This window comes from Anolis carolinensis, chromosome 1 (genome assembly GCF_035594765.1).
Source record: "Anolis carolinensis isolate JA03-04 chromosome 1, rAnoCar3.1.pri, whole genome shotgun sequence".
In the NCBI taxonomy this organism is placed as follows: Eukaryota; Metazoa; Chordata; class Lepidosauria; order Squamata; family Dactyloidae; genus Anolis; species Anolis carolinensis.
Window position 1 is genome coordinate 64,477,001 of NC_085841.1, and position 25,802 is coordinate 64,502,802.

At 39.2% G+C, this 25,802-nt stretch overlaps 1 long non-coding RNA gene across 1 annotated transcript; it reads right to left on the reverse strand.

Moving 5' to 3' along the window:
* Positions 1 to 1,448: 1,448 nt before the first annotated feature.
* On the reverse strand, positions 1,449 to 25,090 carry LOC103282055 (uncharacterized). The gene is made up of 3 exons (XR_507807.3): positions 24,942 to 25,090; positions 24,628 to 24,846; positions 1,449 to 1,724 (listed from the first exon to the last, which is right to left on the reverse strand). It is a non-coding gene; the product is annotated as an uncharacterized LOC103282055 (long non-coding RNA).
* Between the last annotated feature and the right edge of the window lie 712 nt (positions 25,091 to 25,802).

Sequence of the window (25,802 nt, forward strand, 5' to 3'; positions counted from 1 at the left end):
CCACTAGACACGGCAAGCTATTTAACCTCAGCAGACTGAAAGCACCAGCTAATCCCTCTGCAATGCCAGGAATGCAGCTTAATAGTGTCACATTAGAAAACGTTGACCATTTCCGCTACCTTGGCAGCCACCTCTCCACAAAAGTCAACATTGACCCTGAAATACAACACCGCTTGAGCTCTGCGAGTTCAGCATTTTTCCAAATGAAGCTGAGAGTGTTTGATGATCGGGACATCCATAGAGATACCAAGGTGCTTGTTTATCAAGCCATCATCCTTCCAATCCTGCTCTACAACTGCAAAACGTGGACAGTCTACAGATGTCACACTCAACTCCTGGAGCGTTTCCATCAGCATTGCCTCAGAAAAATCCTGCAAATCTCTTGGACAAATGTCAGTGTGCTGGAAGAAGCAAAGACCACCAGCATTGAAGCAATGCTCCTACGCCATCACCTCCACTCGACTGGCCACATTGTCTGAATGCCCGATCACTGTCTCCCAAAGCAGCTACTCTACTCCCAACTCAAGAATGGAAAACGGAATGCTGGTGGGCAGGAAAAGAGATTTAAAGATGGGCTTAAAGCCAACCTTAAAAACTGTGGCATAGACACTGAGAACTGGGAAGCTCTGGCCCTTAAGCGCTCTAAGTGGAGGTCAGCTGTGACCAGCAGTGCTGCGGAGTTCGAAGAGGCACGAATGGAGGGCTTAAGGGAGAAATGTGCCAAGAGGAAGGAGCATCAAGCCAACCCTGACCGGGAGCGCCTTCCACCTGGAAACCGATGTCCTCATTGCGGGAGAACATGCAGATCAAGAATTGGTCTCTTCATCCATCTACGAACCCACCCCCAAGATACCAGAAATGGGGGACCATCATCCTCGGCCTACGAGGGATTGCCTAAGTAAGTAAGTAAGTAAGTAAGTAAGAAAGGACAAGTCTACATAGGGACCACCTACATAGGGAACACAGTGCCCAAACATGAGTCAAGGAACATGAAAGGCACTGCAGACTAAATAAACAAGAGAGGTCAGCTATAGCAGAGCACTTGATGAACCAACCTGAAAATGTGTGGCCATCCAGATGTTGTCTGATTGCTACTACCATCAGTCCTAGCCAATGATAAAGTCTAATATCTATTCTGGAGAACCTTGCTTGAACATGTGATAGTACAAGGCGACATATGTTATGCTTTAATGCTATGTCTACAAGGCCATTGAGCTGTTGAAAGCTGCCATGTTAAAGGCTTGCTATTGATCTTCATAGAAAAGGAATGACAAAATTGTGCTATGTTTAGATTGCTGGAAGATCCTGGATGAACTGTAGAAGAACATCAATTAGTCTCCATTTTCTTCAACTAAGGCTTGAAAGCTGAAAACGTAATTCAGCATAGCTTATGTGTTCATTTTAGCCCCACAGCTTGTCATAATAAATTATGAGAAATGACAAGGGAATTAGGAAGTTGCAAATCAGACTTTAATGGAGATCTTAAGTGAAGACAAAGCACAGCCAGCTAGAGCTGACACTTGCCAAATTCCAGCTGGCTTGAAGGGCAATTATTTTCATGTCTTCTCCTTTGTCCCAAATGCCTCTTTTTATTTCTTATTTCATTCTTTTTCTGAATCACTTCAATCCCAACACACTAAGGGGATATGTTGACTTTTATCTATATCCCGTTCCTCGAGCATGGTTATCTGTTTCCAGAGGTTTTCGAAGATTTTTCCTCTACCCTTTTGGAAGAATAGGGGAGACCACAGTTAGACACTGAGCATAACAAAAGGCAAACACATACAAAGATCAAAGGCTGGGTTCTTCAGCTTGAACTTGAAAAGACATGGACCAGCCATGGCCACCATGTGTGTGTCTTTTCTCTTGCAATGGATCACACCTCCTAAGGGGAGCCAAATTAATAGAGAATTTGTCCTGATTGTGCTCCAAATAGGAAATACTTCAAATTACTAAACCAATTCCACTCACACACACATACAGAGACAAAACAAAAAACAATGAATCTGGGACTGTAGCCATTTGCCCAGCAATGTCCTGAAAGATTATACCTTGAAGGCTTTGCACATGAAAATATCTATCGAGATGTCCACCATTCTGTAATGTATTTTATGTTTGTCATCATATGAATACAAGGAGGTCAGAAAAACTTTGCTCCTCCAGTAATACATCACTAAATTACAGATACAATCCTGTTTGTACATTTTACCACTAGCATTTACATTTTTCCAGGGTTACACACTAGCAGAAAGAGAAGTCAGGTAAATGTCTGTTCTGAACACCATTTTCCTCCACTGCCTTGCTTGCTTCCCTTTTCTGCTACCACCTGCAACAGCTATAGTGCACCATCAGGCTTCTAAGCACAGGTCAAAAACTTACATGATGAAACATAACCATGAGAGCTCTGCATGTAGATCTTAGTGAGATATGGTTCACCTGTTCACCACAACCAGGACTCTCTACTGCACTGTGATGGAAAGCATAAGGTGGACCAGAGAAGCATCTGACTATGTCCCCATAACCACATGCTGACCAAGGAAACTTTCTGTCAAGATATGCTGGGGCCTTCCATAAGATTCAGTGGATAATCTGAATCATCAGTTTGCATCTGGTTATGGGAACATAGCTTGATGGTTATGCAATCCATGTACGTCTTCAGTAGCAATGGAATGGTTATGGTGATGGGTATTATCACAGTATGATGGGGTAGCTTTCATTATTGAAAAGTGTGGAAGATAATACCAACATCTAATTGACCTCTGTAAGATAAATACTGTCATAAAATGAACCTGATGCTAGCCATCTCTGTAAAATAAATATCTGTGTGCAGGGTCAGCTAAAACATTTTGCTTCCTGAGAAAACAAACTAGATGGTATTTCTTCTCCATATTCCATATACAAAAATGATTGGAGTGACAGTTCAATGTTACTGTAGTTTATAGACCACAGGAACAGGCTGCTTACCAGACACTTCTGTGTCTTCTAAAACCTTTCCCAGTCTCTGTCTTTGAGGTAGCTGCCTCATCCCACCAATTCTGATTCCAATTTTGAAGCTTATTTCTATTACATTTTCAAACTATGTATAGGGTGCAATGTTTTTAAAAGTTTAATAAAAACCCACAATTCCATAAAAAAATCAATATCATAAGCAATGGGATGCAATATGCCTTGTTGGCTGAACATGACCTGTGGTCCACAGGATGACTATATGTAGGTTAGATAAACACCTGTCAAACCTGGTTTAGATTTAGTGATTTCTGCCACACTACTGGGTTTGGACAAAGACTCTGAGTTCTGACCTTTCAGTGACTTCCAACCTTTTGATTCTATTATTAGATAATGGTCACCCTCCTACAGGGTTAGCTCTTGCATGATTCTTTGTTGACCTTTGAAGAATCGATGTGTCATATAATTTGATGCTGTCATAAGTAAAGAGCATGTGCAGATTTATTATTCGGTAGCTCTGTTATCAGCTGGCAGAGACATTTTACATTAAATTTATAGACACAGTGGTTTTAGCTGCAGTAGCTCTTGATAAATTATGTAGGTCTTTCCTTGGAGAGCAAGCATATTAATCTCAACAGAGAACAAGAAAAATGCATGAGGTAATGGTCTTAGATGGGCAATTGTGTGAAACCCAAGCTTAGACAATTAAGAAACTGATGCAATAATGTTAGTGCTCACTGTTCACATTCAGTATTAAAGTTAATCACTTGATAGGAGCATTTAAAACTATTTCAGCTTCATAGATTCTTAAGGACAGAAAAATATTTAGTGCTTGGCAGCAGGTTGTTATAAAATAAAGTAACACGACTGTGTTAAGTTCTTTACTTGATATCACAAGTGTGGAGAACCTTTTGCTCTCTGGCTGTTCTAGACTTTAGTTGGAAGAAACTCCAATCAAAACGGGTAATGATTGGGACCCTTGGGAGCTAAAGCCCAAAATATCTGGAGGGTTTTCATGGTTTCCTCCTTTCTGCTGAAGTTGTCCACATGTTTGTGAATTTCATTGGCTTCTCTGTGTAGTCTGACATGATAGTTGTTGGAGTGGTCAAGCATTTCTGTGTTCTCAAGTAATATACTGTGTCCAGGTTGGTTCATCAAGTGCTCTGCTATGGCTGATTTCTCTGGTTGAATTAGTCTGTAGTGCCTTTCATGTTCTTTGAACTCTTGGTTGGGCGCTGAGTTTGGTGGTTCCTATGTAGACTTGTCCACAGCTGCATGGTATACAGTAGACTCCTGCAGAGAAGAGAAGATCCCTCTTGTCTTTCGCTGACTGTAGCATTTGTTGGATTTTCTTTGTGGGTCTGTAGATAGTTTGTAGGTTGTGCTTCTACATCAGTTTGCCTATACAGTCAGTGGTTCCCTTGATGGTAAAGGGAATGGTAAAAACACCTTTCCTCTGGGTGGATCTTTGTCTTGACTCTCATGGCTTGTTCTTGGCCTTGCAGCTCTTCTGATGTCTGTGGTGGAGTATCCATTGGCCTGTAGAGCCCAGTTTAGGTGGTTTAGTTCACCTTGGAGGAGGTGAGGTTCGCAGATTCTTTGTGCATGGTCTGTCAGGGCTTTGATTGTGCTTCTTTTTTGACTTGGGTGATGATTTGAGTTTTTATGAAGGTATCTATCTGTGTGTGTAGGTTTTCTGTAAACTGTGTGGCCCAATTGTCGATTGGGTTTGCAGATGACCAGAACATCTAGAAATGGCAGTTTTCCTTCCTTTTCTTTTTCCATGGTGAATTGGAAGTTTGGGTGGATGCATGTTAAGCAAGTTCCTGAACCACCTTAACAGACTAATTCAACCAGAGAAATCAGCCATAGCAGAGCACTTGATGAACCAACCTGGACACAGTATATTATTTGAGAACACTGAAATGCTTGACCACTCCAACAACTATCATGTCAGACTACACAGAGAAGCCATTGAAATTCACGAACATGTGGACAACTTCAACAGAAAGGAGGAAACCATGAAAATGAACAAAATCTGGCTACCAGTATTAAAAAACTCAAAAATCAGAACAGTAAATAAGAAGCAACACTCTGATAAATGGGAACTAGGGGCAGTTAACAGAGAATGCCCCCAGGCAGAAGGTGGCTGGGTGTAGCCATTCAATGCAAATTAGGGTGATTAACTGGAACATTTAAGCTGGCTTCCAGCTGACAAAAGTTCTTCCCTCACCCTGGATTTCCCACAGATATATATAAACAGTCCTTGCTTAGTTTTTCCATACCTCACAACCTCTGAGGATGCTTGCCATAGATATGGGCGAAACATCAGGAGAGAATACTTCTGGAACATGGCCACACAGCCCGAAAGACATACAGCAACCCTATCTGGAGGATTGCCTTCCTTGCTATATCATGATTGTGTCACATTATGTGCTTCATTGTTTCATGTCTGATTTCTTCTGGTAAAGAGAGGCAAATGTGCAATGTGATGGTAGCTTAACATTAAGAGATTTTTACTTTATCAATAAAGTGAGTGCACCCTGCATTAGTTTCAGGGCAGGTAGTAAACATAGGAGCATGCATGGAGATAAATTTCCACTAAACAGCAAATTAATTTGAGCAAATGACAATGGACATCAAATACCATATATGTCAACCTCACGCATAAGTTGAAGGCAGGTTTGGGGGCAAAATTATGGATTTAGATATTGTCTGTGGGTAAATGGAGGGTCATTCTGACAGCACTACCTCAGGGGGCCAGCCATCCCTGGTCACTGCCATCATTTTCTCAGACATTCAAAAAGGTTAGAAGCAGCACCACAGAGATGAGAGTAGTAGTATTTCTTTTAGATATTGTCTGAAAGGATTAAGCTCTGGCCTTTCACCATTCTGCTCCTTTTGATAAGATTTAAGTTACATTACTTACATTAAACTTATAGTGTACTGTTGATAAGTTGACCTACATTTTGGGTTGATTTTTGACTAAAATTTCACAGTTTATAGATTATTTACAGTAGATCTAAAATGTCTGCACTGGGCTAGATCTAGACATAGACTACTTCCACACAGCTAATTAATCTGATCATGCTGTAGATTTAAGAAATCCAGTTCACTTTGGAGTGCTTACACGAGCACCCCACAAACTGTCTGCAAGCTGAAAAGGAGTACACAAAGCTGCACTGTTTCCAGATTTGAGCCAAGGGTTTTTTTTTTAATCGACTCCTCTGGTAAATGCACTGTGTGAAAACAGCTGATCAGCAGTTGACTTTAGCAGAGCAAGGCAAGAGAAGGCCACTGAGTATTCCCATGGGAATGCTGTGCTTTCCTTGCCAGGGAGCAGCTTTTTTAACCTTCACTTGGAAGTGTGTATCCAGGTTCTCTTTCTGAAAGCTGAAGCATTAGGCTTGTCAAGCACTCCACATGCATCTTTCAATTTGCAGCACTGCATTTGTTTATGCAGTGATTAGCTTCAGCATATTTTATGGTTTCATCCCAAATTTCCAGTGAGCTTTTAAAAATAATATAGTTTCAGACTGGACACAAGTTGGAGATAGCACTGGAGGTGTACATTTTGTAGACACCTTGACCTTAATCTGGTTTCAATCTGAATTTTAGTGCCTATGTAGATGGGGCCTAAGTCAATGGAATTTCAGTCCCATTGAAATCAGTGGGGCAAGTTGGCCACGACTTAATGTAATCCTGTTGATTTAAGGTGAAAGCTGAAGAATGTGCAATGAAATTATTTTTGATCCAGTATCTTATACAGTTTTCCCTCACTACTTCGTGGTTCACTTTTGGTGGATTTGCTGTTTCGTGGTTTTTCAATCAACTCTAAACAACTATTATAAATAATAAAAAATACAATTTACAGCCTAAGGAAGGGAAGAAGGAGAAGCCAAAGGGAGAGAAAAGGAGCCCAAGTGGCAACAGGAGGAGGAGGAGGAGGAGATTTATCGACACATGATTGGTTGATAAAGACTTAAAATAGTGTATAACTACTAAAATAATGTATAAATATTAAAATAAATATAGTGTCCCTAATTCGTAGATTTTCACTTATTGCAGGTGGTCCTGGAACCTAACCCACGCGATAAGTGAGGGAACATTGTATTCTGAACTCCAGATGAACAGTTTGGCTCTAAATTTTGCAAAGCAGTTCTGATGCTTGACGACTGAAAAATATGACTTTTTGTGTTAGTTCTGAACAGATACTAGATAATGTTCTTTTCCCTTACTGTGTTCTCTCTAGCAACCCTCAGTAATCCACTGGATTTGAGGACAAAGAAAGAACAAAAAAATGTGCATTTTATTACTGAGAACAAAAATAGAACATTTGCTTCAATACACATGTTTATACATGCACAGTTATACATGAGAAGCTGCAGAAAATGTTGATGGTGATGCATCAAGATCAATATTCTTACTGGGTAATGGATAAGAACCAGCAAATATACTTGACCAATGATATCAAGTGAGGATTTTCCTGGCTATTGTTATGTGTCTTCAAGTTGACTCTCACAGCAGCTTTTATCATAAGAACATTCAAGGCAAGCTGAAAGAGTCAACTCAACGAGAAGATAAGAGACAGAAATAGAGATTTACAGTTCTTCATAGCTCCAGGATTGTCTCTTAGTAATAATTAATGTTTTATATATCTCAAGTTTTTATTTTTGCAATCATATTGCAGAAATTATATTTTTTCATCAAGATAAATACAATAGGTTGGTATAATTGCTTCCTCTCCTCCCTCCCAAAATCTAGTCTTCTGAACATCGCCTAGAATAATTGTTTCCCATTATAGTATTCCCCCCTTCCACCCCTCCCATTATAGTGACCTCCTGTCCTTTAGGTTGAAGACATTCATATGCCCTTCCTTCCCAGTAAAACATTCACTCATTCTTCCCTCTAGCCCAAGAATCATCATCTAAAAATTACAAGCAAAAATTCTAACAAAGACCAACTTACTGAGCATATTGTAAAATGTTTTTCCTTCTTCCCAAAAAGTTCAAAGATAGTTCCCATTCATTACCAAAGTTCTTGTCGATTTCCTCCCTATTCACCATAGCCAATTAATCTACATTCCTCATTCCAAAAACTTTCACTATCAATTTTCTTTTTTATTTTTATTTTCTTCTCCTTCACCACAAATCCTTGTTCCTTTGCCTTCCTCCCCTCCTTTCACTAATGTTGCATCCTCCTCCCTTCTTGCATCTAGAGGTTTTTCTAGTTCAAATTTGTATCTTCTGCAAAACTCTATGATCTTCATCACTGAGTCTGAGACTTATTGTCTTTCTTTAAACTGTAAAGGCTGCTTTAAACATATCTGCCTGTCTATAATTGCCAGTCACTGTGACAGCAAGATCTACTTTGTGAATTGCATGTGGTATTGGCCCAACTCCCAGAGCTCTACAGGCTTTGTTTTGTTTTTGCATTAACTTCAAGTAAATTTTCCAGTAGAGTGAGTGGTTTCGGAGGTAACCCATTGATCTTTCTCATTTGGGAATGTACTTACGAGTTCATGGTGAAGTCCAAAGCCAAAATTATATTAATGTTTTTAACTAACGAAGGCTTAATTTTTCACAATATTCCCTTGTAGAAAAAGTTGTTCACCTGCTCCACCATTAAATGAACCTAAAGCTATTCTGTGAAATCTAAATGTTTTAATTTTCTACCCAGAATTCCAGTTTTAGATCAGAGACCTCAATTCTAATCCATCTTCTCAATTCTAATCCATTTGGGACACAGGTGGTCATCTGTGAATTTCAGAGACAAAATTTGCTCTCCACCTTCATGAGCAAGAGCACTCACATATTGGCATAGCATGTGTGTCAATATTGGAAAGATGGTGCAAACTGCTTTGTTTGTGCCCCACATAAATGGAAAAAAAAGCATTTTGTTGTGCCCCATTAGACCACTGATCTATTGTAGAAAAAGATGAATGTAGAGAAAGACCACAGCAAGCTTTATCTGAATGTATCTTGCAAGGGAAACCCTATGATAAGAGCTGCTGTGAGAGTCAACTTGAAGGCACATAGCAATAGCCAGGACAATCCTCACTTGATATCATTGATCAAGTATATTTGCAGGTATATTTTGAAAATTTCATTAAAATGTAAGAATATCTTGATGGAAAGAGCAGTTTGACAGTAGAATACATTGTCTCAGAGTATTGTGGAGCCTGTTTCTTTAAGAGTTTATAAACAGAGGTTGGATGGCCTTATGTCAGGAGTGCCTTGATTGTTTGTTCCTGTATGGTAATGGGTTGGATTGGATGGCCCTTGGGGTCTTTTCCAATGTTATGATCCTATGAATATATTCTGCTCTATAACTTCAAGAGGAGAGACAAGTTACGAGTGTTGGGTCTTGCTGCTTTCAGATTTTATGATGCACAACCCACAGATGCAAAGTGCATCATGTGCTCAGTTGTTGGGGTATGCTGATATTTATAAGGAGGCAGAATTCTCAGGTTTGTGTAATGTCAAAATGCTCTCATAATATGAGAACTGAGTACATGTGGGAGTGGGAGCCAATGGAGGGAGGGATTCAGTTATATTAAAAATTGTATCTTATTTCATATTGACATGACTTGTGTGGTTTCTTTTTTCCCTAAAGAAATTCTTCTCAGTGGTTTTTAGCAGTCTTTGCTTAGTGCTTGAGTGCTTGGCCAGACTCAGTGAAGCTGCTGTCTCAAACATAAAAAATAGGGATGGTATCATTATTGACAAGTAGATAGAGAAGGTCAGAACTAATCAGAGAAGAATGTTGGTGATAAACATCTATATATATAAAAGAGTGATGGAATTCGGGCACCAAGCAAAACAACAAAACTAAACACCCTCCAAACTCCAAATTTGACAACAGAATCCATTATCCATGCCTCCAGGTTGAAACAACAAAACATCGGGTCAGAACCTCCACAGGACCCACTCACCCCACACTCCTCCAAAACAAGGGCGGGAGAGGGAATGCCCAGCTTTGCCTTTCCCTCTCTCTGTTACCCCTCCTCCCATGACGTCACTCCCCGGCCTGCCGACAACGGCTGTTCCCTGCGCGCGCCCTGCTCGCAAGCCCCGCCCCCCTGGGAGCCGGAGCCACAGCTTCTCCTTCTGGCTGCCTCCTTCCCCTCACTCGCCGCCATCATCATGATCTCTTACCAGAGCACCCTCCTCAGCTTCTTCCCCAACTCAGAGAACACGCCAGCCAACCACACCGATGACAAGGAAGTCACAGGTACCTCCTCCAGGCCAACTTGAATACCATTGAATACCCTTGCAGCATCAAAGCTTGGCTGCTTCATGCCTAGGGGACTCCATTGATGGCCAACTTCAATACCATTGAATAGCCTTGCAGCATCAATGCCTGGCTACTTCATACCTAGGGGACTCAATTGATGGCCAACTTGAATACCATTGAATAGCCTTACAGAATCAATGCCTGGCTGCTTCATACCTAGGGGACTCCATTGTTGTCCAACTTCAATACCATTGAATAGCCTTGCAGCATCAAAGCCTGGCTGCTTCATGCCTAGGGGACTCCATTGATGGCCAACTTTAATACCATTGAATAGCCTTGCAGCATCAATGCCTGGCTGCTTCATACCTAGGGGACTCCATTGTTGCCCAACTTCAATACCATTGAATAGCCTTGCAGCATCAAAGGCTGGCTGCTTCATACCTAGGGGACTCCATTGTTGCCCAACTTCAATACCATTGAATAGCCTTGCAGCATCAAAGCCTGGCTGCTTCATGCCTAGGGGACTCCATTGATGGCCAACTTCAATACCATTGAATAGCCTTACAGCATCAAGGCCTGGCTGCTTCATACCTAGGGGACTCCATTATCGGCCAACTTGAATACCATTGAATAACCTTGCAGCATCAAAGGCTGGCTGCTTCATACCTACGGGGAATCCTCTTTAGGCCACCTTCCATGCCACGAAGAAAACCCCACTAAGGACTACGCCACAGCAACGCGTGGCCGGGTACAGCTAGTACTGTATAAAGTGAGGAATGCTTACAGGTCATCTATCTCCATTCAAGAATGATCATCTAAGGAACTGTTTACAAATACTTATATGGTGTTTTCCCAGGACAGGTTGAGTATTCTTTATTTGAAATGCTTTAGACCAGAAGCATTTTTAATTTTTTTTCTTCAGTTTTGGAATATTTGCATGTAAAGAATGAGATATCTTGAAGATAGTACTCAAATATATGAAATTCATTAACATTTAATATATATTGGTGTATACACAGTCTGAAGGTAATTTTGTGCACAAAACAAAATTTGTCTACACTGAACCATCAGAAAGCAAAAGTGTAACTATTTCAGCCAGTCGTGTGAGATTTTGGAGTATTTTGGATTTTCTGATAAGGGATACTCAATCTATAGTTTTAATGGCACAATGTCATAACCAGGAGTGAGGAGATGGAAAAGTAATCTTCAGTTTGCTAAGTGGGAAAATTGATTTTGTTCTTAAAATAACAATATGTTAACAGATGTTTTTGTTTCAGATGTTGTGGAAAAATATTATTTAAATTTTTTGTTTCTTAGTCTCCAACTCTATTGTATCTTTTTATATAAACAAGCAAGTAAAAGCCAAATGTGGAGTAAAAATGTGAGCAAGTTAACTAATGAGCAAGTTAAACTTGCATGAAAATAACATAAAAGCCAAAGATTGTATTGACAACCCTGGAACATTCCAAGATCAAATATAGGATTTGCTTAAAAGCATGTGGATTGTGGGGAATTCATGCAGGCATATTGATGAGGGATTATGAGCAGGCAATAGTTCTGGGGAGCAACATGAGGGCATTGCCTTCCATATATTTCTATCCTTCCATTAAAATTGGTGTTAGTCTCAAACTTACAGTATTGCAGAAACTTAAAACTCGTTGAACATTTAAAAATAGAATTTAGGCACTAAAAAAGGGAGGAGGCAAATTTACCAAGACAATGGAAATGCAGCCAATATTAATCTGAGATGTGAACGATTTTCAATGTCACATTGCTTCAATGAGAGAAACTTGAGAACTGAATGAAAATTTCAAAGGAGAACCCATGTCCTCATTTGTCCCTTCGATAGCTATACCCCTGAATCTGTGCCATGCTTCACAGCAGGTGAGTTTGTCTACATTATTACCTTTACAACTCATGAGGCAAAGTGCTGAATGTTCAGAAATGAAAACGCATGGACTGCATTCCCTATTTAAGAGCTCCTCATTGTTCTTTGGATGAGGAAGGTACCTGGTGTGAAAATGTCATCACTGGACGGTTATTAGTCTCAGCTTGCTAAGCAAGCTATGACTAACATAACAAATAGAATTAAACAAAACGAATGTGTAGCGAAATTATGGGACTACATAGATGCAGAAAGATTTCAGAACAATTCAGACTCTACACATGCACTATAATCCTGTTTTGGGCAGCAAACTGCAAACGTTTGGCCAGAGGACATGCAAAACAATGGCATTACGTAAAATGTTTGCTTCTCTGACTCATTCCCATTTCTCAAAATGAGATTCAATGTCATTCAGGGCTTAGTTCTGGTGAATTCAGCAGTGTCTCATTTGAGAAATTGGAAAAATTAATTATAAACTGTTCAGTACTCAGACTCATTTGTGAGTTTTCCTGCAGAGTTTCTCACTTTCAGCATCACCTGTAGTCATGTTTAGGGTCCAGGTTTGGCCTTTTGATAGCTACCTTTCTTCTATTACACAGTATTTCAGGAATCCATTAAGAAATTATAGAAAACTTTTGCTGCTCTGCTGAATAAATGTCCATTAAGTGCCTTCTCTGAGAAGCAGGCAAAGTTGGAACTGCAGAACAATTGGAGGAAGCATACAGATTTGTTATTATTCACTATTCACTGTGGAGTAGAAGCAATGAGAGAGACGCTCAGCTCTCAAAAATGTTCTCCTGAGGTCTAAATCTAGCAGTAATGGAAAGCAAGGTCTTACTGCCCTAACCTGAGATGATTTTAGCTTCATTTATAGCTGAGTAGTTCTTATTTGTATTTAATTTATATCCCACCTTTCTCTAGGCATGTTAATATCAGCTTACATCAAAGATTGACATAAAGTATTTCTAAATGTTTATAATAATTTTTAAAAACATTAAATAAACCATCCTATAATAAACATTAATATAAAAAGCTTTGAAACACATTTATAAAATCACAGAGTTTGAAAAGGGCCATCAGACCCAACTCTCTGCTCACTACATAATCTCCAGGTAGAACATCCCTAGTAGGAAGCCATCCAGCCTCTTTACGAAGATGTCCAGAGAAAGAGACCCTACTGCATCTCTAAGCATTGTCAAACTTTGGATATTTTGAAGTCAAGCCATACTTACCAATTTCTGGACCCTAGTACTTAAATAGCACCAAACAATTATGAGTTTGCAAGAACTGAGCAGGGCAGTGAATGACTAGGGTTGCCATGACTTGAAGTCAACTTGATGACAGATAATGATATCTCCATAATTTGATATGGAGATATAAAGTACCTGGTGATTGTGTTTAGGCATCTTCCCTGTGTCATTTTATCAGCTACAGTGGGGCACACCTTGTATAAAACTTAACATTTCCTATTTTGTTGGGAGGAGAACAAAGGAAATTGTATTGTTCATGAAGTGTGTAAAATATGCATAGAAGGGGTGAAGATTCATTTAATACCACCTGTCAATAATTATCCTTTATAAAAAAAAAAGTCTGGTCTATTAAGGGAGGCAGATTTTTTTGTTGTAAGGAAGGAGAAGATATGGTGTGACGAAGTCCATACATTACATTATCAAAATTCCAATAGTCCAGGTGTGTCCATAGTTTCTCATTTTCTTTTCTGTTGACAAGATTTCAATAGGTTTTTTGGCTCTAGTGATTCTAGATATCATTCCTGCACTTTCCACCTGACACAAACTGTTCTTTAGCCTATCAGTTATTGAAATGGACCTTCCAATGTCTGTGTGATATGAGTCACTGCTAGATCAATATGGTTGTGGTGGCTGGATACCTTCATGGAGTCTATCAAGAATATCTATATAAATACACGTGGAACGTAATTTGTTTCTAGCTTTATATTTAGTAACAAATTGTTTAGTGGTATCCCAGTGAATCTGCATACAGTTCCAAGTAAAATATCAGTACAGCATCTGCTCAGCAGAATATGTCCTAAATTAAGAACCTCTTTAACATCTTTTGGATCATCAATAATCAGAAAAATAAGGTCATTACAGAGTTTTATTCCCAACATACATGAAAATAGTTACTTCCATTTTCTTCCTCACCTACACTGACCATTTAATCCAGTTCGAAGCTAGATTCAAACTGTGGCAGTCACACAATAAACATCTACAAAAGTACATAGCAGTGTTCTGTGGTTTGTGTAATTCTATCTGGGCCCCAGACTGGTTCCGGGATTTCTTATGTAATAATCTACACAGCAAAATTTCTTTATTCAGTACCAGTTTGAAACTGCATTAAATGGTCAGTGTAGATGGGGCCATAGAGGAATTTTCTAATCCATTTGTCTCAAGCTTCAACAAAAGCTACTATTAAAGTTTCCAGTTCTGAATCAATTTTCCTCAGAATTAAGAATAGATGCCAAAAGAAGTCCATGTTCCTGGATGTAGCAGAGTTGAATTTGTGGGTGGGTTCAGATTGTCAATTGTTGCAGAAAGTGTTGGAACAGAAATAGCTGAATTTACCTAGGAGGTTGCTGAAGGTGCCACTTCCACATCTACCCACACCATGGTCTCTTGTTTCTTTACAACACTGGCTGGAACAAAATGCTCTGTTACCCTGATTCATATAGGATGCTGGACAAATAATATTTCCTTTTGCAAGTTGAGGCTTGTCAGTAGGCTTTACTGTCAGAAAATATTGCAGGAACCACCCAATCTTTCCTCAATTTGTTCTGAAACTTAGTGGGGGTAGGGGGAGAAAGCCCGTAATAGGTGTGAATAAAAAGATGTAATTTGTTCATTGAGTTCTCATGGAATACTCTGGGATAAAAGAAGTATCATGTGGATTTCAGAAATATGTACAACTGTATGCACAGCTAAAAGAATTGCAAGATTCTGATGTAAATATCTCATCAGTTCTCTACTGAAAGCCAATTTTGAAATGGTGTAATGTCTGTTGCTTAAATGTTTAAATCTTCTGTAAATACCAACATTTACCCATTTACCTTGAGAACAAAACCAACAGGGACCAGAAAAGAAACAGTTTTACTGTCATATTTCCTATCGTCTACTGAAAATACACAACACAGTATGCATAGTTAATGGTGAATAGCCATAACGAAAATGCCTCATTTGAGTGTGTCTTGAGCAACTCAAACTTGCATTGTCAATATGACAGAAATGTGACTGTTTTTCCCCTGTGCTATGAATGGAGGTCTTGTTATTACTTTTTAAATTTCCCCAGAGGTTAATATTAGGCTTGAGCGATCCATGAAAAAATTGATTCTAAACTCGTTTCAAAAGTAGGGGGCGCCAGCGTTTCGTTTCTGATGTCATTTCCGAATTTTGCCCCCCAAAAAATTCAAAATTAATGAAAATTCGTTATTTTCTAAATTAATTCGTTATAATGGCGGACGCGCATGCGCACCGGCCAAAAAAAAACAGCATGAGGGGAGATTTTACAGGACTCTCCCGCCCTCATTTTTTGAGTGATCTTCTTCAAACTTGGTACAATGGTAGAACACATTTAACACTGATAGCTCACCAAAATTTGGAACGTTTCCCTTATCCTCTGATTTTTGGCGAATTTTCATAGCTTTTATAATAAACCATTTTTTAATAATTGCAGAAATCTGTTCCTGGTTTGAAAGTCTTAGTTCCTGTTTCATTGGGTTGTCTTTACTGTGAAAGTCATTGTTCTACTTCAGAAACTTTGTTTTTGTGGCTGAAACTTTGTTAAATTGGTGGACCAAACCATAATATGTTCCATCCATGTCGCTTGCACAAAGTTCAGGCAGTGTCATAGATTTTGCCATGTTTCTATGACAGAACCAATTAGGAAATGACATTTATCACCCAGGAACAGAAATCATAGTACACCATCAAATCCTTCCTGACAGATGGCCATCAGCCTCTGAATAAGGAAATTAGTTCCTGGTTTGAAAGTGCTATTTCCTGTTTCATTGGCTTTTCTGGGCTGAGAGTGTGTGACTTGCCCAAGTGGGTGGCAGAGTGGGGAATCAAGCCACAATTGGAGTCCAAAATTCAAACCTCTTCCTCCCTCCTTCTCTCTAAACTTCTCATACCTTCCAAGAATTCACATACTGTATGAAAGTTTGGTCAAGATGGTCAGAGGAGGGCAACTAAAATGATCTAGGGTCTGGAGAACAAGCCCTATGAGGAGTGGCTTGAAGAACTGGGCATATTTAGCCTGCAGAAAAGAAGGCTGAGAGGAGACATGATGTATAATATGTGAGGGGAAGTCATAGAGAGGAGGGAGCAAGCTTGTTTTCTGCTGCCCTGCAGACTAGGACACTGAACAATGGCTTTAAACTACAGGAAAGGAGATTTCACCTGAACATTAGGAAGAACTTCCTCACTGTGAGCTGTTCAGCTGTGGAACTCTCTCCCCGGGCTGTGGTGGAGGTTTCTTCTTTGGAGGCTTTTAAGCAGAGGCTGGATGGCCATCTGTTGGGAGGGATTGGATGGTGTCTTCCTGCCTGGCAGAAGGGGTTGGGCTGGATGGCCCACGAGGTCTCTTCCAACTCTACTGTTCAATGACGCTATGATTCTAAGTGAGGACAAAAGGGGGTGGGGAATGTTAAGAGGAGAGAGGGCCTGGAACACCTGGGAATTGTAGTTTGCAAGTGGGCATAGTACTATTGGAGAAACGTTTGCTTCAGCCCAATGCTTTTATAAATGGTCAATATTCAGAGGCTTCGTTCTCCTGCATTTTGAAAGCTATTATGATGAAATTTGCCAGAATGAAAGCAAAAATTAAGTACTCTTAGCCTATCAAGTTTCATAATGTTTGACCCATCCACTGATTTTTGGGGATTTCTGAAGCAACATTTTTTTAAAATGTTAGCAGATCGATAGCTACGCCTCCCTGTCCTTCTTCCTTCCACTTTGATTGGCTTGCTAAGGCTTCTGGGAAATGGAGTTTTTTCTCTCGTTATGGCGAATTGCTTCATTAATGGTCAATATTCAGAGGCTTCGTTCTCCTGCATTTTGAAAGCTATTATGATGAAATTTGCCAGAATGGAAGCAAAAATTAAGTACACTTAGCCTATCAAGTTTCATAATGTTTGACCCATCCACTGATTTCTGGGGATTTCTGAAGCAACATTTTAAAAAAATGTTAGCAGATCGATAGCCACGCCTCCCTGTCCTTCTTCCTTCCACTTTGATTGGCTTGCTAAGGCTTCTGGGAAATGGAGTTTTTTCTCTCGTTATGGCGAATTGCTTCATTAATGGTCAATATTCAGAGGCTTCGTTCTCCTGCATTTTGAAAGCTATTATGATGAAATTTGCCAGAATGGAAGCAAAAATTAAGTACTCTTTGCCTATCAAGTTTCATAGTGTTTGACCCATCCACTGATTTTTGGGGATTTTTGAAGCAACATTTTTTTTAAAATGCTAGCAGATCGATGGCCATGCCTCTCCCTTAGGCATGCCAACATGGCTTCTCCTCTCAGAGGGGCTACAGCTTCATCCGAAGACATCAGAAACAAACGAAAAAAGGTACTTTTATTATTCAAATTCGTAATATTTGTAAGGGCAGTGAGCAGATGGTTCAATATCAATTCAAAACTGCTTACGAAACGAATTTTTAACGAATTTAACGAAATAACGAAAAATTTGCTCAAGCCTAGTTAATATATGTCTTACTGGTAATTTTAAAAAGTCTTACAAATCATTTTAAAATAGGAAGGTCTCAGCTACCAATTCTAATACTATAACCTTTGTGTGCCCCCAAGGCTTCAACTGTGAGACACAGTCACAATATTCCTTTCTTATAAATGTGACTTAAAACCCATGTCTAAGGTACATCACTGAAGAAGACTGTACAGATTGTCCATGATTTCAAGAACAATTCTACCCATTTCTTTTATCAGGATTTTGCACTGATCCTCAATCTATTTTCAAGTGGAAATCTGTCATTTGTCAATCTTCAGCACACAGATACAATATGGTATACATCTTTTTTTATAATGACTTGTAGATTGACAAATAATTTTCTCTAGGAGGGAGATTCTCAGTGAAGATGCTGTCAACTGCTTCCACAATACACAGTTATAGCAGTTTGATATCACCTTAACTGTAATGATTCTGTCCTACAGAATCCTGTGATTTCCAGCATTAATAAGGAGTTAATGCTACAGTAAAGGGACTGGATTAGACCTTTCATCAGAGAATTGTTAATTCCTCACTGAATTACAAATGACAGAATTATATAGGGTAGAGCAGTGGTTCTCCACCTGTGGATCTTCTTCGGGTATTTTGGCCTACAATCCCCAGATATCCCAGCTAGTTTACCAGCTGTTAGGATTTCTGGGAGTTGAAGGCCAAAACATCTGGGGACCCACAGGTTGAGAACCACTGGGGTAGAGCCATGCCTATTAAAGTGGTACCATATTGCTTTAAATGTGTAGTTTAGATGCTTTCAGATTGTGGCCCATGAATTCGATTCAGGCAATCTACTGAAAATTAGTAAACATTTAAACTGCATTTTATGTACTTTTTCTAACAACATAGCTTGAAGTCATTTTTTTGAATATTTCCCATGCAGAATTCTGGCCCCTACATGATGTATAGTAACCTTTTTCAAAGCTGTATAGAAGCTAGCTCCAGTGCATTTTTTCAGTTTGATTCCCTGAGTTCTGTGAGAGCTAGTGGATTTCAAATCCGTGGCAGTGGTGAATGCACTTTGTCTTTTAGTCTGCACATTAAAGGGGCTATCTGAGGTGTCTCCCAAATAAAACCTTAGATGTCTACTTTAGAGTCCAGATTAACATGCCACATGGATTCACTACCTCACTGACACAGAAGTCACCAGCTGCCACTAATATGTTCTTCAGGTCTCTGCATTATGCACAACAGTCTTTTCCATGCAGATTCATCAACGCTCAAACTGGTAATAACAACAGTTTCAAAATCAGAAAGTTTTCAGCAGATGGCTTTCCTCTGGCAGGCCATTTCACAATCTGGGGGTGGCCAAAGAAAATATCCTCTGAATCCTGAAAAGAAAGTGAGGACAAAAGCTCCCACTGAGCATCTCCCCTGGGTTTTCCAAATAAACAATTTGGTTAAAAGGTAAAGGTTTTCCCCTGCCGTTAAGTGCTCATCTCCATTTCTAAGCCGAAGAGCCGGCATTGTTTGTAGGTGTCTCCAAGGTCATGTGGCTAGCATGACTGCATGGAGCACTGTTACTTTCCTGCTGGAGCGGTACCTATTGATCTACTCACATTTACACGTTTTCCAACTGCTAAGTTGGCAGAAGCTGCAGCTGACAGCGGGGGCTCACTCCGCTCCCTGGATTCGAAATGCCGACCTTTTGGTCAGCAAATTCAGCAGCTCAGTGGTTTAACTCACCGTGCCATTGGGGGCTTCTAATAATTATTTGTTTAGTGGGCTCCAAATAACGTAGGAAATAGTTACAGAAAGTAATTTTGGCCAGTCTGCTGTATACCTTCAACTCCCCCTCCAATTAATCTCCTATTGTCTCAAATTTTCAGCAATTTTTTAAATTACTAGTTTCTCCATGCTCCTCAAATGTTCCCCCTCTGTCCTCAGCTTACTTTATTTGCTGAAAATGAGTTCCAAGTAGTTTGCAGTCAGAGGGAGGAGGGCCGAAATCTTGTTTTTTTCTCTCAGAGCAAAAAAATAATAATAATACTGCTGCAGCTGTTCCTAGCTTAGGTGTTCTCCCTCATTAATAATGTTTGCCAACTTAACCACACCCTGGTGTTGCTTGGCAGATGTGTCCTTGTTTTCATTTGTGAAATGCTTGGGAGAGGGTTATTAGTCTGATATCAAGAAGTACAACTACTCAGCTGATAACACCCTGACTTCCAGCTTTGAAGAATATTAACTCTGCACAGAGGAGCTAATTTGAGATTGTTCTTCTCAAATCCACACCCATGTTTTAGTCCAGTAAGTGTGTATTGTCATACTGATTTATCTACTTTAATTTACAAATTTTTGAAAAGAGCATTGCGTTTAGATGTGTTATTTTGGCAAGAAAAATGTGTGGGAAGAAAATGATTAACACCTTCCCTTGCATGCCATTGTTCTGATCCAGACTTGGAGTCCTCACCGTTGGCTTCTGTCTTGAAAAATGACTAGTTCTATACACACTTTAAAGAATTCAAACTTATTCAATATGATGCCTGACCCTTAATTTGAAATTCTCTAGTCTCAACCAATTTTGACTACTTGTGCTACAATCCTTTTAATGGCCTCTGTATCCATTTCTAGTAAAATACAGCCTCTCTAAGTATTATCTAGACGAGTAGTTCCAACCTTTTTTTTCCACCAGGAACCACTTGACCAAGGACCTCTATCCAACATTAGTACTAAAAGGGTTACAAATCAGTTTTTGGTCAACTTTAGATTTGGTTTGGTTATTTGCGGGTGCCGATTCAGAAAATTGCACTGGATAGACCACATCAGCTCTAGTTTCTGATACAGAACATGTGCCATCCAGTATTCGCCACCTGTTCACCCACAGAAAACCATAAGCTATAGCTGATTCTCCTTGCATGTCTCGCTGACCTTATTTTACATCTCGTGGCCCACAGGTTGGGAACCACTGTTTTAGGTCCTCCAGTATGACTCTATGGTATTCTTGGGTTTGAAGTTTTTTAATTTCAATGCGGCTCACTAGTTTCAATGAAAGCCAAGAACACATTGCTTGCAGATAACGGGAGTTGCACTGTACTCACAACAAAAATGAAACTTATGGAATACCTACATTATTAATTAAATAATGCTAAACATTGTTATTTGTATGTATCATCATGTTGTGTCTAACCTATGATGTTTCTAAGACAACTCTATCATTGAGGTTTTTCAACAAAATTTGTTCAGGAGTAGTAGTGTTTGCCATTGCCTTATTCTGAAACTATAGGACTTGCCCAATGTTAGCCAGTGGGTTTTTATGCTCTTCTGGGAATTTAAACTCTGGTTTTCAAGACTCTGAGTCTAACACTCAAGCCACTTCGACACACTGGAATTTTATATCTGTAGTTTGGAGAAAAATCAGCACCTTAATATGCTATAAAATATTTAAGCAAATGTATTTGTTTCAAATTATTAATTCCTGTCACCTTCCTTTCCCTGGGGAAGGTGTATTAAAGGGGAAAGAAATGAATAGGGGATGAGACTGAATCCAGAATTCATTTTTAGGTCATCAGATCTCCTACTGAACAAGTCCACAGTAGCTCCAAAGCACTGGAATGTTGTTGTAAAAAATGAAAACATGTAAAATGAGAAGACATCTAATGCCAGCCTTCTGGTGGAGACTAGATTTAGGCTTAAGACAGCTGGTGCCAGAGCATTTGCTTGTTAATGTTCCGATGCTTTGGAATGCCTTGCAAGTCGATACCAGGCCAGCAGAATCAATTAGGGATCTTAAGAGCAACATTAAGACATTTCTGATGTGATCATTTTCTTACTTCAAGGAACAGCTATTACACCCCAGATTGTTAGATGATAGAAACGTGATGCATAATTAATTGTGGCCAGGCAAAGCAAAGAAGAGAAGAATGGGACTAGCCTTCTCCAAACCGGTGCTCTTCAGATGTGTCAGGTTATAATTTCTAGCATTTTTAGACAGCACATGATAATGTAGCACCACAACATTCTGCAGCATTTTGAAGACACCAGACAATTGGGGGAAAAGACTATTGCATCCATCCAAAAAGGTCTTCGAACAGAGGATGTTTCAGAGGGTTATTAATGCTAAGTCATTGCTTCCTATGAAGCAGGCATCCTCAAACTGTAGCCGTTTAGTTGTTTGGGCCTCCAACTCCCAGAATTCCTGACCATTGAACAAGATGGCCAGGGCTTCTGGGAGTTGAAGGCCCAAAGAGCTGGAGGGCCACAGTTTGAGGATGCCTGACCTAATTACTATTAAAAGCTGAAACTTCTCTTTTATAGATTCTTGGATCTCACCATGTGATACTCAGAATGTCTCCTGCGTCATTTTTAATATACTCTGGTAAGAGATAAAGATTATTTGCCTGTAATAATTGTTATTCTGCTTAATAGATTAAAACAATAACAACAAAAATAAGACAAATTTTTAATTTTTAGTCAAAATCAAAGTGCACTCAATAAATCAATAGGATCTTAATAAATCAACATTTCTCTGAGTACCACTGGTTCAGTGGATCTGCTATATTTGGAAGGAACAATGGTATTTCATTTCTTCCAATTATCTTGTTTTAATAGAGACAGTTCTGATTACTCCTCTATCATCCGAGTTTTAAAATGTCTCTCCTTTTCCAATCTTTCTCTTCTTCAGATGCTGCAAATTGAGTCCAAAGTGCAAAACTAGTTTGAACTCAACTCAGCAGGAGGAGAGGAAGGGGTAGAATCCTATGCTTCCCTATAGGCTGACACAAAAGTGAACTGCTGCACCCTCTTTTGGTTCATATGTTCTTCCTCAAGAACACTTGCCATCTTAACCATGCTCTGATGTTTATTGGCTAGTTTTTATCTGTGAAATGTCGGAGGACATGGCATTTAGGTCTAAAGCAAATGGGAAATACATAGGCTACAAAATGCTGGATTACAACTTTCAGAAAGCATAGCCTCCTAGAAAACATATCTAGGTAGTAGGTATTGTAATTTAACAACACATAAAAGCTCCCGCAACTACCGTCCCTGGTCCAAAACAACTGTAATACTGGACCATTTTGAAAAGTTGTATTTTTGAAGCAGAACTTTCAGAATTGTCAAGCACCATAGCCACTGAGGGTTTCTGGGGCTTGTAGATATCCAAGTAACTTTGACAAGCTTAGGTTCTAGCATAACCACAGAGAAGGTCCACTCTCTTGAACTTACTGAGTTCAAAGGAGATGGAGACCAGGGTTTCTGATATAGATTTTAAAATGGGCAAGAATGAATCACAATAGATAAACTGTCTACTTGAAACAAGGAAGCAACTGAACAACCACATTTTCCAGAGCTTCAGTTTTTTGTTCCTGCACTAATACTTTTTAAGGGTCTATCATGATTTTTAAGGCAGCCCCCTGCCCCCCTGCTCTGTGTGTCTATGTGCCTGGGGGATAAATCAATTGCATTTAGACTTTTCTCCCTTCACTCTCACCAACCTAGACTTTCATCTCTTTCCCTTTCTCCCTCTGCCCAATGCTGCTTGACATTTACCAGAACCCAGTGTGATTTAGTGACCTTGGGCATAGTGTGCACTTTAATTTGTCAATTTGGGAAATTAATTTGTGGAAGAATGAGTTGAAGCCAGAGGTCAGGCAGTTGGAGTGCAGACCTGCTGACAGGTTGACTATCCATGGGGGGCTAATGAGAACACACCCCTAAGTGAACGGAACAAAAGCAGACAGATTACACTGCCTGGTTTGTTGACTGGAATCAATAACATCAGGCAGTTGTGCCCACATTTCTGCTATGATTTCACCTCATGCTGCTCAAGGAGTTATTCAGGTATATCCAGAACTCTCTTCTGTTGAGAGGACACTGGCTTTAGTCAGCTTTCATAAAAATGAAGGGCTTACAAGGGTTGCCACCTTCAAACCTAGCAAATTATATGCTAGCCAATAATCTTCTCTTTTTTTTGCAGAGCCAATCTTTTTTATTATTTTTTATTTTTTAAATTAATTTTTATTATTATTATTTGAGAAAAAGTTATAATTATATAAACATATTCTATACAGTTCTCCCTCTGTTATTTACATTCACCCCTGTGCTCCCCTTCTCCAGAGCCATCTCTTCTTCTGTAGTCCCACCAAAAGTTCAATTCCTCATTTGGAGGTAAATTCCCGTCTGCTTTTTCCAATAATTTTTCTAGAAATTTTCTCCAAATATTTTCAAAATCATTTTTCCCACAATCCCTTCTTTACTTTTAAATTTGATGTTAGTTTGTCATTCAGTGCCATTCTCCAAACTTCTTTATACCATTCAATAATTTGTATTTTCATTTCTCCTTTCCAATATTTTGCAATTAGTAATCTAGCTGCTGTTAATAGCATGTCTATTAATCCCCCCCCCCTCTTATCTTTCTCATCCTCTTTTTTTAATTAAAAGTAATTGTAAACATGTAAAAGATTTTTGGGAATTGGTTATAAGGGAAATAGAAAATATTATGAATATAAAAATTAGAAGGAATCCAGTGGAAATATTACGAGCCAATAATCTTCTCCACTGGTAGAGCCATACGAACAGGGCAGTCAAAGATTTCTTGCAACTACACTCTTATCTATGAATAGCGTGCTGTAATAGTCTAATATAGAGCTGCAGAATAGGCCACTAATGCCAATTATTATGAAAGTGATGGTAGTATAAACAGCACTAAATCCAGTGGGGTGATATTAGAGTGATATGATATTGATAACAGTATAAATTATCCTACAACAACTGAAGACTCATTATGCATGGGAAAACTTTGATAATACTGTATGACACTTTTATCCATGGAACTCTTTCAGACACTTCCAAACTCTAAGATTCTCTGATTCTTACCTTTTTGGGCTACCTTTTGAAATAGCACCTCTTGAGCCACATCGTCTTGTTTTCTGCTTTGTGAACAAAGATGTTCTAGAAGGAAATCTAGGCCATTTGTAGACCATGGGTATGATGGAGTGATTATTCTGTAACATAACTCTACTGGAACATTCTGTGTCTGATTCATTACTGTTACTTCATTTAATCTTTTTTCAGGGGTTCTGAAGAATCCATGTTCTTAAATGGAAGAAAACATGCATGAGGAATCAATACATGCAATGATATAAAGGCCTACCCATTCACTAATGCTAGGGACAAGAGAAGGATCTTACCTTCATTGTGAAACTCTTACACAATCTTAGTGATGAAGATCAGCCTTATGCAAGGCATGATAGAGCCATTTTTTCCTCCTTAGTTTACACAAGTCATGCTACTGTATACTTAGGAACAGCTGCTCAGCATTTTAAAGCAATCTGTTGTATCCACTGATTTCAAGACTTATCGGCAGCTGCTGCTGTAGCTCTCACTGCAGAACTTCAAAAGATAGTTAAAAGCAGAAGTTCCAGCCTGTCTTATATAACAATATTTTGTATCTGCAACCTTGACTCTTCTTCTTGGATTTTTTTAAATAAGGAAAACCTTTCTCTTCCATAGTGATATCTCAAGCAATAATTTCCCAGCAGAAACATTATTTTAGATAGATGTCAGATAGTAGAAGAATGATACACATGATAATTATAAGAGCCAGACACACTGGAAATTACCAAAGACAGCCCTCAGCTTGGCCTAAATTTGTGTTGGCATTATGGCTAGTTGATGGTATATATAGTTTAACACATTAACACACTTCAGTAGTTTTTAACCAGAAGAGTAGATCTGGTGAAAGATTCCTCTGCCAGTCTATCACTATTAGTTGGTGAAAAAAGGTTTTGACAGCAGAAGCTCTTTTCTCCCAGTTGAATAGGCTTGTGCTAACCAGCCAGAACCACTTTGAGTAGGATTGCATTGTAAACAATGAAATGAGTTATAGAAAATTTAGCTGCTGCTACTATTCTATCCAGAGTTGTCACTAACATTTTGCCTACCATAAATCAAAGGAAATTGGGGCAAAAGGGGGTTGTTGCTCAAGAAAAACGTTCCAATTATGTTTTCCTTTACTACACATCCACCACATATGGTAAAAGTTGCCTTGG